The sequence below is a fragment of the Ranitomeya imitator genome, chromosome 9, assembly GCF_032444005.1.
Source record: "Ranitomeya imitator isolate aRanImi1 chromosome 9, aRanImi1.pri, whole genome shotgun sequence".
NCBI lineage: Eukaryota > Metazoa > Chordata > Amphibia > Anura > Dendrobatidae > Ranitomeya > Ranitomeya imitator.
In genome coordinates, this window is record NC_091290.1 from 103,885,037 (window position 1) to 103,898,042 (window position 13,006).

At 38.4% G+C, this 13,006-nt stretch overlaps 14 non-coding genes across 14 annotated transcripts; all 14 read left to right on the forward strand.

The window, feature by feature from the left end:
* The first annotated feature begins 349 nt into the window (after positions 1 to 349).
* Positions 350 to 431, forward strand: TRNAS-UGA (transfer RNA serine (anticodon UGA)). The gene has a single exon. It is a non-coding gene; the product is annotated as a tRNA-Ser (tRNA).
* Positions 432 to 1,093: 662 nt separating this feature from the next.
* TRNAQ-CUG (transfer RNA glutamine (anticodon CUG)) lies at positions 1,094 to 1,165 on the forward strand. The gene has a single exon. It is a non-coding gene; the product is annotated as a tRNA-Gln (tRNA).
* Positions 1,166 to 2,677: 1,512 nt separating this feature from the next.
* Positions 2,678 to 2,749, forward strand: TRNAQ-CUG (transfer RNA glutamine (anticodon CUG)). Its single transcript has one exon. It is a non-coding gene; the product is annotated as a tRNA-Gln (tRNA).
* A 768-nt stretch (positions 2,750 to 3,517) lies between these two features.
* Positions 3,518 to 3,599, forward strand: TRNAS-UGA (transfer RNA serine (anticodon UGA)). Its single transcript has one exon. It is a non-coding gene; the product is annotated as a tRNA-Ser (tRNA).
* A 662-nt stretch (positions 3,600 to 4,261) lies between these two features.
* TRNAQ-CUG (transfer RNA glutamine (anticodon CUG)) lies at positions 4,262 to 4,333 on the forward strand. Its single transcript has one exon. It is a non-coding gene; the product is annotated as a tRNA-Gln (tRNA).
* Positions 4,334 to 5,101: 768 nt separating this feature from the next.
* TRNAS-UGA (transfer RNA serine (anticodon UGA)) lies at positions 5,102 to 5,183 on the forward strand. Its single transcript has one exon. It is a non-coding gene; the product is annotated as a tRNA-Ser (tRNA).
* Positions 5,184 to 5,845: 662 nt separating this feature from the next.
* TRNAQ-CUG (transfer RNA glutamine (anticodon CUG)) lies at positions 5,846 to 5,917 on the forward strand. Its single transcript has one exon. It is a non-coding gene; the product is annotated as a tRNA-Gln (tRNA).
* Positions 5,918 to 6,685: 768 nt separating this feature from the next.
* On the forward strand, positions 6,686 to 6,767 carry TRNAS-UGA (transfer RNA serine (anticodon UGA)). Its single transcript has one exon. It is a non-coding gene; the product is annotated as a tRNA-Ser (tRNA).
* A 662-nt stretch (positions 6,768 to 7,429) lies between these two features.
* On the forward strand, positions 7,430 to 7,501 carry TRNAQ-CUG (transfer RNA glutamine (anticodon CUG)). The gene has a single exon. It is a non-coding gene; the product is annotated as a tRNA-Gln (tRNA).
* A 768-nt stretch (positions 7,502 to 8,269) lies between these two features.
* TRNAS-UGA (transfer RNA serine (anticodon UGA)) lies at positions 8,270 to 8,351 on the forward strand. Its single transcript has one exon. It is a non-coding gene; the product is annotated as a tRNA-Ser (tRNA).
* Positions 8,352 to 9,013: 662 nt separating this feature from the next.
* On the forward strand, positions 9,014 to 9,085 carry TRNAQ-UUG (transfer RNA glutamine (anticodon UUG)). Its single transcript has one exon. It is a non-coding gene; the product is annotated as a tRNA-Gln (tRNA).
* Positions 9,086 to 9,846: 761 nt separating this feature from the next.
* On the forward strand, positions 9,847 to 9,928 carry TRNAS-UGA (transfer RNA serine (anticodon UGA)). The gene has a single exon. It is a non-coding gene; the product is annotated as a tRNA-Ser (tRNA).
* A 662-nt stretch (positions 9,929 to 10,590) lies between these two features.
* Positions 10,591 to 10,662, forward strand: TRNAQ-CUG (transfer RNA glutamine (anticodon CUG)). The gene has a single exon. It is a non-coding gene; the product is annotated as a tRNA-Gln (tRNA).
* A 761-nt stretch (positions 10,663 to 11,423) lies between these two features.
* TRNAS-UGA (transfer RNA serine (anticodon UGA)) lies at positions 11,424 to 11,505 on the forward strand. The gene has a single exon. It is a non-coding gene; the product is annotated as a tRNA-Ser (tRNA).
* The last annotated feature ends 1,501 nt before the right edge of the window (positions 11,506 to 13,006 follow it).

The following is a 13,006-nucleotide window of genomic DNA, read 5'->3' on the forward strand; positions in this document are numbered from 1 at the left end:
GAATATTTGGAAACTTGATGTGGTTAAAAGATGCCAAAAGCCCGATCATATGAACAGCAAGTCTTTTTTTACATGGAAATGAATTTGTTCAGTGTTTTCAGCATTTTCAGAGTAATTTTCAGGATGTTTTTGGAATGGACCCACTCCATATCCACCTTATGAAGAGGTCAAAGTCTTAAACTGTACATGGTTCCAATTAATGATGACTCGAAATCAGATTTTTACATTTTTACTGGGACCTAGAATTTTGTTTCTATTTTCTGAGATATTTTCCAGAGGGATAATCACTGATCTTGATCATGGTGCTATCAGAAAAGGTGTGTGAATCTCATCAAATGTTAATGTCTGAGTAGTCGTGGCCGAGTGGTTAAGGCGATGGACTTGAAATCCATTAGGGTTTCCCCGTGCAGGTTCAAATCCTGCCGACTACGTATATATTCCTAAAGCTTTTTGACTGATTACCTGAGTAGATTAATTTGCGCGTTTCCTTGTCTACCGCCATGACAGTGATATGCAAACTCTGGAACGGTTTTCAAGAATCAGACTGATTAGATTTTTGGATGTACATTCCATAAGCCGATCTGGTGCTGCATCTCATGTGCATCATGCCGCTAATCAAAAGAAGCACCGTGAGTGTGGCACCAGGTAAGTGGTGCTTCTCCCGCTTTTGTCTAGCGGCCACAGACCATTGTTGTGGCAGATGTACTGGGACATGCACTTTGATTTGCAACAACCTTGAATTATCTCTTGGATGAAACCTTTTACCACACAGTGAAAAATTTTTAGCGACTTCTGGATGAACAGCTTTCTAACAATATAAGTTTTGCAATTAATTTTTTTCTTGCTCTTTTTCCAAGTAACAGATCCAGCACTCTTTTACTAGTCACTTTTTATCAACATTTAAAACTGTCCATGCTGAGATATCGTGGAACCCTTGGCACACTTGTGGAATAAAAGTTTAGGAGATATTAATTTACCATTGTGTATTAATTGTAGATTTGCACTACAGCTTTAGAGCCTGTTTTCACCATGATTCAAGAGTTCAATTGTGCTTTCCAGAACACAAAACTGCAGCCAAGTTTTTTTTGTGTGTGGTTCCATGGTGTAATGGTTAGCACTCTGGACTCTGAATCCAGCGATCTGAGTTCAAATCTCAGTGGAACTTGGGCAGTTTTTCGTACACATGTTTCAATTTTTCCACTGACACTGTGTTCTCCTGTTCCCAAGGTTTAACATAAAAAGAGAAAGTTAAAATCAACATACCAAAAGCCAAAAAAAGATTTCAATGTTCCAAGCATACATGGAGTGATCACTGTGAGTTCTGTGGCCAAAGCTACCTATGAAGCAGGGTTAATGAAACTTAAAACACCACCATTTTTGGTGGTGTTTTTCTAAAAATTGTTTTGGGCATCTTTTGAGTCTGTTTTTGAGGCTTTGCTTTGCAGCTCACAAAATGCACCAAAAGTCACTTAGGAACCTTTAAGGAGTGTTTCTAACCTAGCCATTGACTTGTATTATAAGTATGGAGCACTTCTAAATGAAAAATACCAGAAGATAGATATGCTTATTTCAGTTAACCGCTTGGAATTTTTGGAAACTTGATGTGGTTAAAAGACGCCAAAAGCCCGATCATATGAACAGCAAGTCTTTTTTTACATGGAAATGAATTTGTTCAGTGTTTTCAGCATTTTCAGAGTAATTTTCAGGATGTTTTTGGAATGGACCCACTCCATATCCACCTTATGAAGAGGTCAAAGTCTTAAACTGTACATGGTTCCCATTGATGATGACTCGAAATCAGATTTTTACATTTTTACTGGGACCTAGAATTTTGTTTCTATTTTCTGAGATATTTTCCAGAGGGATAATCACTGATCTTGATCATGGTGCTATAAGAAAAGGTGTGTGAATCTCATCAAATGTTAACGTCTGAGTAGTCGTGGCTGAGTGGTTAAGGCGATGAACTTGAAATCCATTGGGGTTTCCACGCGCAGGTTCATATTCTGCTGACTACGTATATGTTCCTAAAGCTTTTTGACTGATTACCTGAGTAGATTAATTTGCGCGTTTCTTTGTCTACCCCCATGACAGTGATATGCAAACTCTGGAACGGTTTTCAAGAATCAGACTGATTAGATTTTTGGATGTACATTCCATAAGCCGATCTGGTGCTGCATCTCATGTGCATCATGCCGCTAATCAAAAGAAGCACCGTGAGTGTGGCACCAGGTAAGTGGTGCTTCTCCCGCTTTTGTCTAGCGGCCACAGACCATTGTTGTGGCAGATGTACTGGGACATGCACTTTGATTTGCAACAACCTTGAATTATCTCTTGGATGAAACCTTTTACCACACAATGAAAAATTTTTAGCGACTTCTGGATGAACAGCTTTCTAACAGTATAAGTTTTGCAAATAATTTTTTTCTTGCTCTTTTTCCAAGTAACAGATCCAGCACTCTTTTACTAGTCACTTTTTATCAACATTTAAAACTGTCCATGCTGAGATATCGTGGAACCCTTGGCACACTTGTGGAATAAAAGTTTAGGAGATATTAATTTACCATTGTGTATTAATTGTAGATTTGCACTACAGCTTTAGAGCCTGTTTTCACCATGATTCATGAGTTTAATTGTGCTTTCCAGAACACAAAACTGCAGCCAAGTCTTTTTTGTGTGTGGTTCCATGGTGTAATGGTTAGCACTCTGGACTCTGAATCCAGCGATCTGAGTTCAAATCTCAGTGGAACTTGGGCAGTTTTTCGTACACATGTTTCAATTTTTTCACTGACACTGTGTTCTCCTGTTCCCAAGGTTTAACATAAAAAGAGAAAGTTAAAATCAACATACCAAAAGCCAAAAAAAGATTTCAATGTTCCAAGCATACATGGAGTGATCACTGTGAGTTCTGTGGCCAAAGCTACCTATGAAGAAGGGTTAATGAAACTTAAAACACCACCATTTTTGGTGGTGTTTTTCTAAAAATTGTTTTGGGCATCTTTTGAGTCTGTTTTTGAGGCTTTGCTTTGCAGCTCACAAAATGCACCAAAAGTCACTTAGGAACCTTTAAGGAGTGTTTCTAACCTAGCCATTGACTTGTTTTATAAGTATGGAGCACTTCTAAATGAAAAATACCAGAAGATAGATATGCTTATTTCAGTTAACCGCTTGGAATTTTTCGAAACTTGATGTGGTTAAAAGATGCTAAAAGCCCGATCATATGAACAGCAAGTCTTTTTTTACATGGAAATGAATTTGTTCAGTGTTTTCAGCATTTTCAGAGTAATTTTCAGGATGTTTTTGGAATGGACCCACTCCATATCCACCTTATGAAGAGGTCAAAGTCTTAAACTGTACATGGTTCCCATTGATGATGACTCGAAATCAGATTTTTACATTTTTACTGGGACCTAGAATTTTGTTTCTATTTTCTGAGATATTTTCCAGAGGGATAATCACTGATCTTGATCATGGTGCTATAAGAAAAGGTGTGTGAATTTCATCAAATGTTTAAGTCAGAGTAGTCGTGGCCGAGTGGTTAAGGCGATGGACTTGAAATCCATTGGGGTTTCCCCGCGCAAATTCAAATCCTGCCGACTACGTATATGTTCCTAAATCTTTTTGACTGATTACCTGAGTAGATTAATTTGCGCGTTTCCTTGTCTACCCCCATGACAGTGATATGCAAACTCTGGAACGGTTTTCAAGAATCAGACTGATTAGATTTTTGGATGTACATTCCATAAGCCGATCTGGTGCTGCATCTCATGTGCATCATGCCGCTAATCAAAAGAAGCACCGTGAGTGTGGCACCAGGTAAGTGGTGCTTCTCCCGCTTTTGTCTAGCGGCCACAGACCATTGTTGTGGCAGATGTACTGGGACATGCACTTTGATTTGCAACAACCTTGAATTATCTCTTGGATGAAACCTTTTACCACACAGTGAAAAATTTTTAGCGACTTCTGGATGAACAGCTTTCTAACAGTATAAGTTTTGCAATTAATTTTTTTCTTGCTCTTTTTCCAAGTAACAGATCCAGCACTCTTTTACTAGTCACTTTTTATCAACATTTAAAACTGTCCATGCTGAGATATCGTGGAACCCTTGGCACACTTGTGGAATAAAAGTTTAGAAGATATTAATTTACCATTGTGTATTAATTGTAGATTTGCACTACAGCTTTAGAGCCTGTTTTCACCATGATTCATGAGTTCAATTGTGCTTTCCAGAACACAAAACTGCAGCCAAGTCTTTTTTGTGTGTGGTTCCATGGTGTAATGGTTAGCACTCTGGACTCTGAATCCAGCGATCTGAGTTCAAATCTCAGTGGAACCTGGGCAGTTTTTCGTACACATGTTTCAATTTTTCCACTGACACTGTGTTCTCCTGTTCCCAAGGTTTAACATAAAAAGAGAAAGTTAAAATCAACATACCAAAAGCCAAAAAAAGGTTTCAATGTTCCAAGCATACATGGAGTGATCACTGTGAGTTCTGTGGCCAAAGCTACCTATGAAGAAGGGTTAATGAAACTTAAAACACCACCATTTTTGGTGGTGTTTTTCTAAAAATTGTTTTGGGCATCTTTTGAGTCTGTTTTTGAGGCTTTGCTTTGCAGCTCACAAAATGCACCAAAAGTCACTTAGGAACCTTTAAGGAGTGTTTCTAACCTAGCCATTGACTTGTTTTATAAGTATGGAGCACTTCTAAATGAAAAATACCAGAAGATAGGTATGCTTATTTCAGTTAACCGCTTGGAATTTTTCGAAACTTGATGTGGTTAAAAGATGCTAAAAGCCCGATCATATGAACAGCAAGTCTTTTTTTACATGGAAATGAATTTGTTCAGTGTTTTCAGCATTTTCAGAGTAATTTTCAGGATGTTTTTGGAATGGACCCACTCCATATCCACCTTATGAAGAGGTCAAAGTCTTAAACTGTACATGGTTCCCATTGATGATGACTCGAAATCAGATTTTTACATTTTTACTGGGACCTAGAATTTTGTTTCTATTTTCTGAGATATTTTCCAGAGGGATAATCACTGATCTTGATCATGGTGCTATAAGAAAAGGTGTGTGAATTTCATCAAATGTTTAAGTCAGAGTAGTCGTGGCCGAGTGGTTAAGGCGATGGACTTGAAATCCATTGGGGTTTCCCCGCGCAGGTTCAAATCCTGCCGACTACGTATATGTTCCTAAATCTTTTTGACTGATTACCTGAGTAGATTAATTTGCGCGTTTCCTTGTCTACCCCCATGACAGTGATATGCAAACTCTGGAACGGTTTTCAAGAATCAGACTGATTAGATTTTTGGATGTACATTCCATAAGCCGATCTGGTGCTGCATCTCATGTGCATCATGCCGCTAATCAAAAGAAGCACCGTGAGTGTGGCACCAGGTAAGTGGTGCTTCTCCCGCTTTTGTCTAGCGGCCACAGACCATTGTTGTGGCAGATGTACTGGGACATGCACTTTGATTTGCAACAACCTTGAATTATCTCTTGGATGAAACCTTTTACCACACAGTGAAAAATTTTTAGCGACTTCTGGATGAACAGCTTTCTAACAGTATAAGTTTTGCAATTAATTTTTTTCTTGCTCTTTTTCCAAGTAACAGATCCAGCACTCTTTTACTAGTCACTTTTTATCAACATTTAAAACTGTCCATGCTGAGATATCGTGGAACCCTTGGCACACTTGTGGAATAAAAGTTTAGAAGATATTAATTTACCATTGTGTATTAATTGTAGATTTGCACTACAGCTTTAGAGCCTGTTTTCACCATGATTCATGAGTTCAATTGTGCTTTCCAGAACACAAAACTGCAGCCAAGTCTTTTTTGTGTGTGGTTCCATGGTGTAATGGTTAGCACTCTGGACTCTGAATCCAGCGATCTGAGTTCAAATCTCAGTGGAACCTGGGCAGTTTTTCGTACACATGTTTCAATTTTTCCACTGACACTGTGTTCTCCTGTTCCCAAGGTTTAACATAAAAAGAGAAAGTTAAAATCAACATACCAAAAGCCAAAAAAAGATTTCAATGTTCCAAGCATACATGGAGTGATCACTGTGAGTTCTGTGGCCAAAGCTACCTATGAAGCAGGGTTAATGAAACTTAAAACACCACCATTTTTGGTGGTGTTTTTCTAAAAATTGTTTTGGGCATCTTTTGAGTCTGTTTTTGAGGCTTTGCTTTGCAGCTCACAAAATGCACCAAAAGTCACTTAGGAACCTTTAAGGAGTGTTTCTAACCTAGCCATTGACTTGTATTATAAGTATGGAGCACTTCTAAATGAAAAATACCAGAAGATAGATATGCTTATTTCAGTTAACCGCTTGGAATATTTGGAAACTTGATGTGGTTAAAAGATGCCAAAAGCCCGATCATATGAACAGCAAGTCTTTTTTTACATGGAAATGAATTTGTTCAGTGTTTTCAGCATTTTCAGAGTAATTTTCAGGATGTTTTTGGAATGGACCCACTCCATATCCACCTTATGAAGAGGTCAAAGTCTTAAACTGTACATGGTTCCCATTGATGATGACTCGAAATCAGATTTTTACATTTTTACTGGGACCTAGAATTTTGTTTCTATTTTCTGAGATATTTTCCAGAGGTATAATCACTGATCTTGATCATGGTGCTATCAGAAAAGGTGTGTGAATCTCATCAAATGTTAATGTCTGAGTAGTCGTGGCCGAGTGGTTAAGGCGATGGACTTGAAATCCATTAGGGTTTCCCCGTGCAGGTTCAAATCCTGCCGACTACGTATATATTCCTAAAGCTTTTTGACTGATTACCTGAGTAGATTAATTTGCGCGTTTCCTTGTCTACCGCCATGACAGTGATATGCAAACTCTGGAACGGTTTTCAAGAATCAGACTGATTAGATTTTTGGATGTACATTCCATAAGCCGATCTGGTGCTGCATCTCATGTGCATCATGCCGCTAATCAAAAGAAGCACCGTGAGTGTGGCACCAGGTAAGTGGTGCTTCTCCCGCTTTTGTCTAGCGGCCACAGACCATTGTTGTGGCAGATGTACTGGGACATGCACTTTGATTTGCAACAACCTTGAATTATCTCTTGGATGAAACCTTTTACCACACAGTGAAAAATTTTTAGCGACTTCTGGATGAACAGCTTTCTAACAGTATAAGTTTTGCAATTAATTTTTTTCTTGCTCTTTTTCCAAGTAACAGATCCAGCACTCTTTTACTAGTCACTTTTTATCAACATTTAAAACTGTCCATGCTGAGATATCGTGGAACCCTTGGCACACTTGTGGAATAAAAGTTTAGGAGATATTAATTTACCATTGTGTATTAATTGTAGATTTGCACTACAGCTTTAGAGCATGTTTTCACCATGATTCAAGAGTTCAATTGTGCTTTCCAGAACACAAAACTGCAGCCAAGTCTTTTTTGTGTGTGGTTCCATGGTGTAATGGTTAGCACTCTGGACTCTGAATCCAGCGATCTGAGTTCAAATCTCAGTGGAACTTGGGCAGTTTTTCGTACACATGTTTCAATTTTTCCACTGACACTGTGTTCTCCTGTTCCCAAGGTTTAACATAAAAAGAGAAAGTTAAAATCAACATACCAAAAGCCAAAAAAAGATTTCAATGTTCCAAGCATACATGGAGTGATCACTGTGAGTTCTGTGGCCAAAGCTACCTATGAAGCAGGGTTAATGAAACTTAAAACACCACCATTTTTGGTGGTGTTTTTCTAAAAATTGTTTTGGGCATCTTTTGAGTCTGTTTTTGAGGCTTTGCTTTGCAGCTCACAAAATGCACCAAAAGTCACTTAGGAACCTTTAAGGAGTGTTTCTAACCTAGCCATTGACTTGTATTATAAGTATGGAGCACTTCTAAATGAAAAATACCAGAAGATAGATATGCTTATTTCAGTTAACCGCTTGGAATTTTTGGAAACTTGATGTGGTTAAAAGACGCCAAAAGCCCGATCATATGAACAGCAAGTCTTTTTTTACATGGAAATGAATTTGTTCAGTGTTTTCAGCATTTTCAGAGTAATTTTCAGGATGTTTTTGGAATGGACCCACTCCATATCCACCTTATGAAGAGGTCAAAGTCTTAAACTGTACATGGTTCCCATTGATGATGACTCGAAATCAGATTTTTACATTTTTACTGGGACCTAGAATTTTGTTTCTATTTTCTGAGATATTTTCCAGAGGGATAATCACTGATCTTGATCATGGTGCTATCAGAAAAGGTGTGTGAATCTCATCAAATGTTAACGTCTGAGTAGTCGTGGCCGAGTGGTTAAGGCGATGGACTTGAAATCCATTGGGGTTTCCCCGCGCAGGTTCAAATCCTGCCGACTACGTATATATTTCTAAAGCTTTTTGACTGATTACCTGAGTAGATTAATTTGCGCGTTTCCTTGTCTACCGCCATGACAGTGATATGCAAACTCTGGAACGGTTTTCAAGAATCAGACTGATTAGATTTTTGGATGTACATTCCATAAGCCGATCTGGTGCTGCATCTCATGTGCATCATGCCGCTAATCAAAAGAAGCACCGTGAGTGTGGCACCAGGTAAGTGGTGCTTCTCCCGCTTTTGTCTAGCGGCCACAGACCATTGTTGTGGCAGATGTACTGGGACATGCACTTTGATTTGCAACAACCTTGAATTATCTCTTGGATGAAACCTTTTACCACACAGTGAAAAATTTTTAGCGACTTCTGGATGAACAGCTTTCTAACAGTATAAGTTTTGCAATTAATTTTTTTCTTGCTCTTTTTCCAAGTAACAGATCCAGCACTCTTTTACTAGTCACTTTTTATCAACATTTAAAACTGTCCATGCTGAGATATCGTGGAACCCTTGGCACACTTGTGGAATAAAAGTTTAGGAGATATTAATTTACCATTGTGTATTAATTGTAGATTTGCACTACAGCTTTAGAGCCTGTTTTCACCATGATTCATGAGTTCAATTGTGCTTTCCAGAACACAAAACTGCAGCCAAGTCTTTTTTGTGTGTGGTTCCATGGTGTAATGGTTAGCACTCTGGACTTTGAATCCAGCGATCTGAGTTCAAATCTCAGTGGAACTTGGGCAGTTTTTCGTACACATGTTTCAATTTTTCCACTGACACTGTGTTCTCCTGTTCCCAAGGTTTAACATAAAAAGAGAAAGTTAAAATCAACATACCAAAAGCCAAAAAAAGATTTCAATGTTCCAAGCATACATGGAGTGATCACTGTGAGTTCTGTGGCCAAAGCTACCTATGAAGCAGGGTTAATGAAACTTAAAACACCACCATTTTTGGTGGTGTTTTTCTAAAAATTGTTTTGGGCATCTTTTGAGTCTGTTTTTGAGGCTTTGCTTTGCAGCTCACAAAATGCACCAAAAGTCACTTAGGAACCTTTAAGGAGTGTTTCTAACCTAGCCATTGACTTGTATTATAAGTATGGAGCACTTCTAAATGAAAAATACCAGAAGATAGATATGCTTATTTCAGTTAACCGCTTGGAATTTTTGGAAGCTTGATGTGGTTAAAAGACGCCAAAAGCCCGATCATATGAACAGCAAGTCTTTTTTTTACATGGAAATGAATTTGTTCAGTGTTTTCAGCATTTTCAGAGTAATTTTTAGGATGTTTTTGGAATGGACCCACTCCATATCCACCTTATGAAGAGGTCAAAGTCTTAAACTGTACATGGTTCCCATTGATGATGACTCGAAATCAGATTTTTACTGGGACCTAGAATTTTGTTTCTATTTTCTGAGATATTTTCCAGAGGGATAATCACTGATCTTGATCATGGTGCTATCAGAAAAGGTGTGTGAATCTCATCAAATGTTAATGTCTGAGTAGTCGTGGCCGAGTGGTTAAGGCGATGGACTTGAAATCCATTGGGGTTTCCCCGCGCAGGTTCAAATCCTGCCGACTACGTATATATTTCTAAAGCTTTTTGACTGATTACCTGAGTAGATTAATTTGCGCGTTTCCTTGTCTACCGCCATGACAGTGATATGCAAACTCTGGAACGGTTTTCAAGAATCAGACTGATTAGATTTTTGGATGTACATTCCATAAGCCGATCTGGCGCTGCATCTCATGTGCATCATGCCGCTAATCAAAAGAAGCACCGTGAGTGTGGCACCAGGTAAGTGGTGCTTCTTCCGCTTTTGTCTAGCGGAGACAGACCATTGTTGTGGCAGATGTACTGGGACATGCACTTTGATTTGCAACAACCTTGAATTATCTCTTGGATGAAACCTTTTACCACACAGTGAAAAATTTTTAGCGACTTCTGGATGAACAGCTTTCTAACAGTATAAGTTTTGCAATTAATTTTTTTCTCGCTCTTTTTCCAAGTAACAGATCCAGCACTCTTTTACTAGTCACTTTTTATCAACATTTAAAACTGTCCATGCTGAGATATCGTGGAACCCTTGGCACACTTGTGGAATAAAAGTTTAGGAGATATTAATTTACCATTGTGTATTAATTGTAGATTTGCACTACAGCTTTAGAGCCTGTTTTCACCATGATTCATGAGTTCAATTGTGCTTTCCAGAACACAAAACTGCAGCCAAGTCTTTTTTGTGTGTGGTTCCATGGTGTAATGGTTAGCACTCTGGACTCTGAATCCAGCGATCTGAGTTCAAATCTCAGTGGAACCTGGGCAGTTTTTCGTACACATGTTTCAATTTTTCCACTGACACTGTGTTCTCCTGTTCCCAAGGTTTAACATAAAAAGAGAAAGTTAAAATCAACATGCCAAAAAAAGATTTCAATGTTCCAAGCATACATGGAGTGATCACTGTGAGTTCTGTGGCCAAAGCTACCTCTGAAACAGGATTAATGAAACTTAAAACACCACCATTTTTGGTGGTGTTTTTCTAAAAATTGTTTTGGGCATCTTTTGAGTCTGTTTTTGAGGCTTTGCTTTGCAGCTCACAAAATGCACCAAAAGTCACTTAGGAACCTTTAAGGAGTGTTTCTAACCTAGCCATTGACTTGTATTATAAGTATGGAGCACTTCTAAATGAAAAATACCAGAAGATAGATATGCTTATTTCAGTTAACCGCTTGGAATTTTTGGAAACTTGATGTGGTTAAAAGACGCCAAAAGCCCGATCATATGAACAGCAAGTCTTTTTTTACATGGAAATGAATTTGTTCAGTGTTTTCAGCATTTTCAGAGTAATTTTCAGGATGTTTTTGGAATGGACCCACTCCATATCCACCTTATGAAGAGGTCAAAGTCTTAAACTGTACATGGTTCCCATTGATGATGACTCGAAATCAGATTTTTACATTTTTACTGGGACCTAGAATTTTGTTTCTATTTTCTGAGATATTTTCCAGAGGGATAATCACTGATTTTGATCATGGTGCTATCAGAAAAGGTGTGTGAATCTCATCAAATGTTAACGTCTGAGTAGTCGTGGCCGAGTGGTTAAGGCGATGGACTTGAAATCCATTGGGGTTTCCCCGCGCAGGTTCAAATCCTGCTGACTACGTATATGTTCCTAAAGCTTTTTGACTGATTACCTGAGTAGATTAATTTGCGCGTTTCCTTGTCTACCCCCATGACAGTGATATGCAAACTCTGGAACGGTTTTCAAGAATCAGACTGATTAGATTTTTGGATGTACATTCCATAAGCCGATCTGGTGCTGCATCTCATGTGCATCATGCCGCTAATCAAAAGAAGCACCGTGAGTGTGGCACCAGGTAAGTGGTGCTTCTCCCGCTTTTGTCTAGCGGCCACAGACCATTGTTGTGGCAGATGTACTGGGACATGCACTTTGATTTGCAACAACCTTGAATTATCTCTTGGATGAAACCTTTTACCACACAGTGAAAAATTTTTAGCGACTTCTGGATGAACAGCTTTCTAACAGTATAAGTTTTGCAATTAATTTTTTTCTTGCTCTTTTTCCAAGTAACAGATCCAGCACTCTTTTACTAGTCACTTTTTATCAACATTTAAAACTGTCCATGCTGAGATATCGTGGAACCCTTGGCACACTTGTGGAATAAAAGTTTAGGAGATATTAATTTACCATTGTGTATTAATTGTAGATTTGCACTACAGCTTTAGAGCCTGTTTTCACCATGATTCATGAGTTCAATTGTGCTTTCCAGAACACAAAACTGCAGCCAAGTCTTTTTTGTGTGTGGTTCCATGGTGTAATGGTTAGCACTCTGCACTCTGGACTCTGAATCCAGCGATCTGAGTTCAAATCTCAGTGGAACTTGGGCAGTTTTTCGTACACATGTTTCAATTTTTCCACTGACACTGTGTTCTCCTGTTCCCAAGGTTTAACATAAAAAGAGAAAGTTAAAATCAACATACCAAAAGCCAAAAAAAAGATTTCAATGTTCCAAGCATACATGGAGTGATCACTGTGAGTTCTGTGGCCAAAGCTACCTATGAAGAAGGGTTAATGAAACTTAAAACACCACCATTTTTGGTGGTGTTTTTCTAAAAATTGTTTTGGGCATCTTTTGAGTCTGTTTTTGAGGCTTTGCTTTGCAGCTCACAAAATGCACCAAAAGTCACTTAGGAACCTTTAAGGAGTGTTTCTAACCTAGCCATTGACTTGTATTATAAGTATGGAGCACTTCTAAATGAAAAATACCAGAAGATAGATATGCTTATTTCAGTTAACCGCTTGGAATTTTTCGAAACTTGATGTGGTTAAAAGATGCTAAAAGCCCGATCATATGAACAGCAAGTCTTTTTTTACATGGAAATGAATTTGTTCAGTGTTTTCAGCATTTTCAGAGTAATTTTCAGGAGGTTTTTGGAATGGACCCACTCCATATCCACCTTATGAAGAGGTCAAAGTCTTAAACTGTACATGGTTCCCATTGATGATGACTCGATTTCAGATTTTTACTGGGACCTAGAATTTTGTTTCTATATTCTGAGATATTTTCCAGAGGGATAATCACTGATCTTGATCATGGTGCTATCAGAAAAGGTGTGTGAATTTCATCAAATGTTTAAGTCAG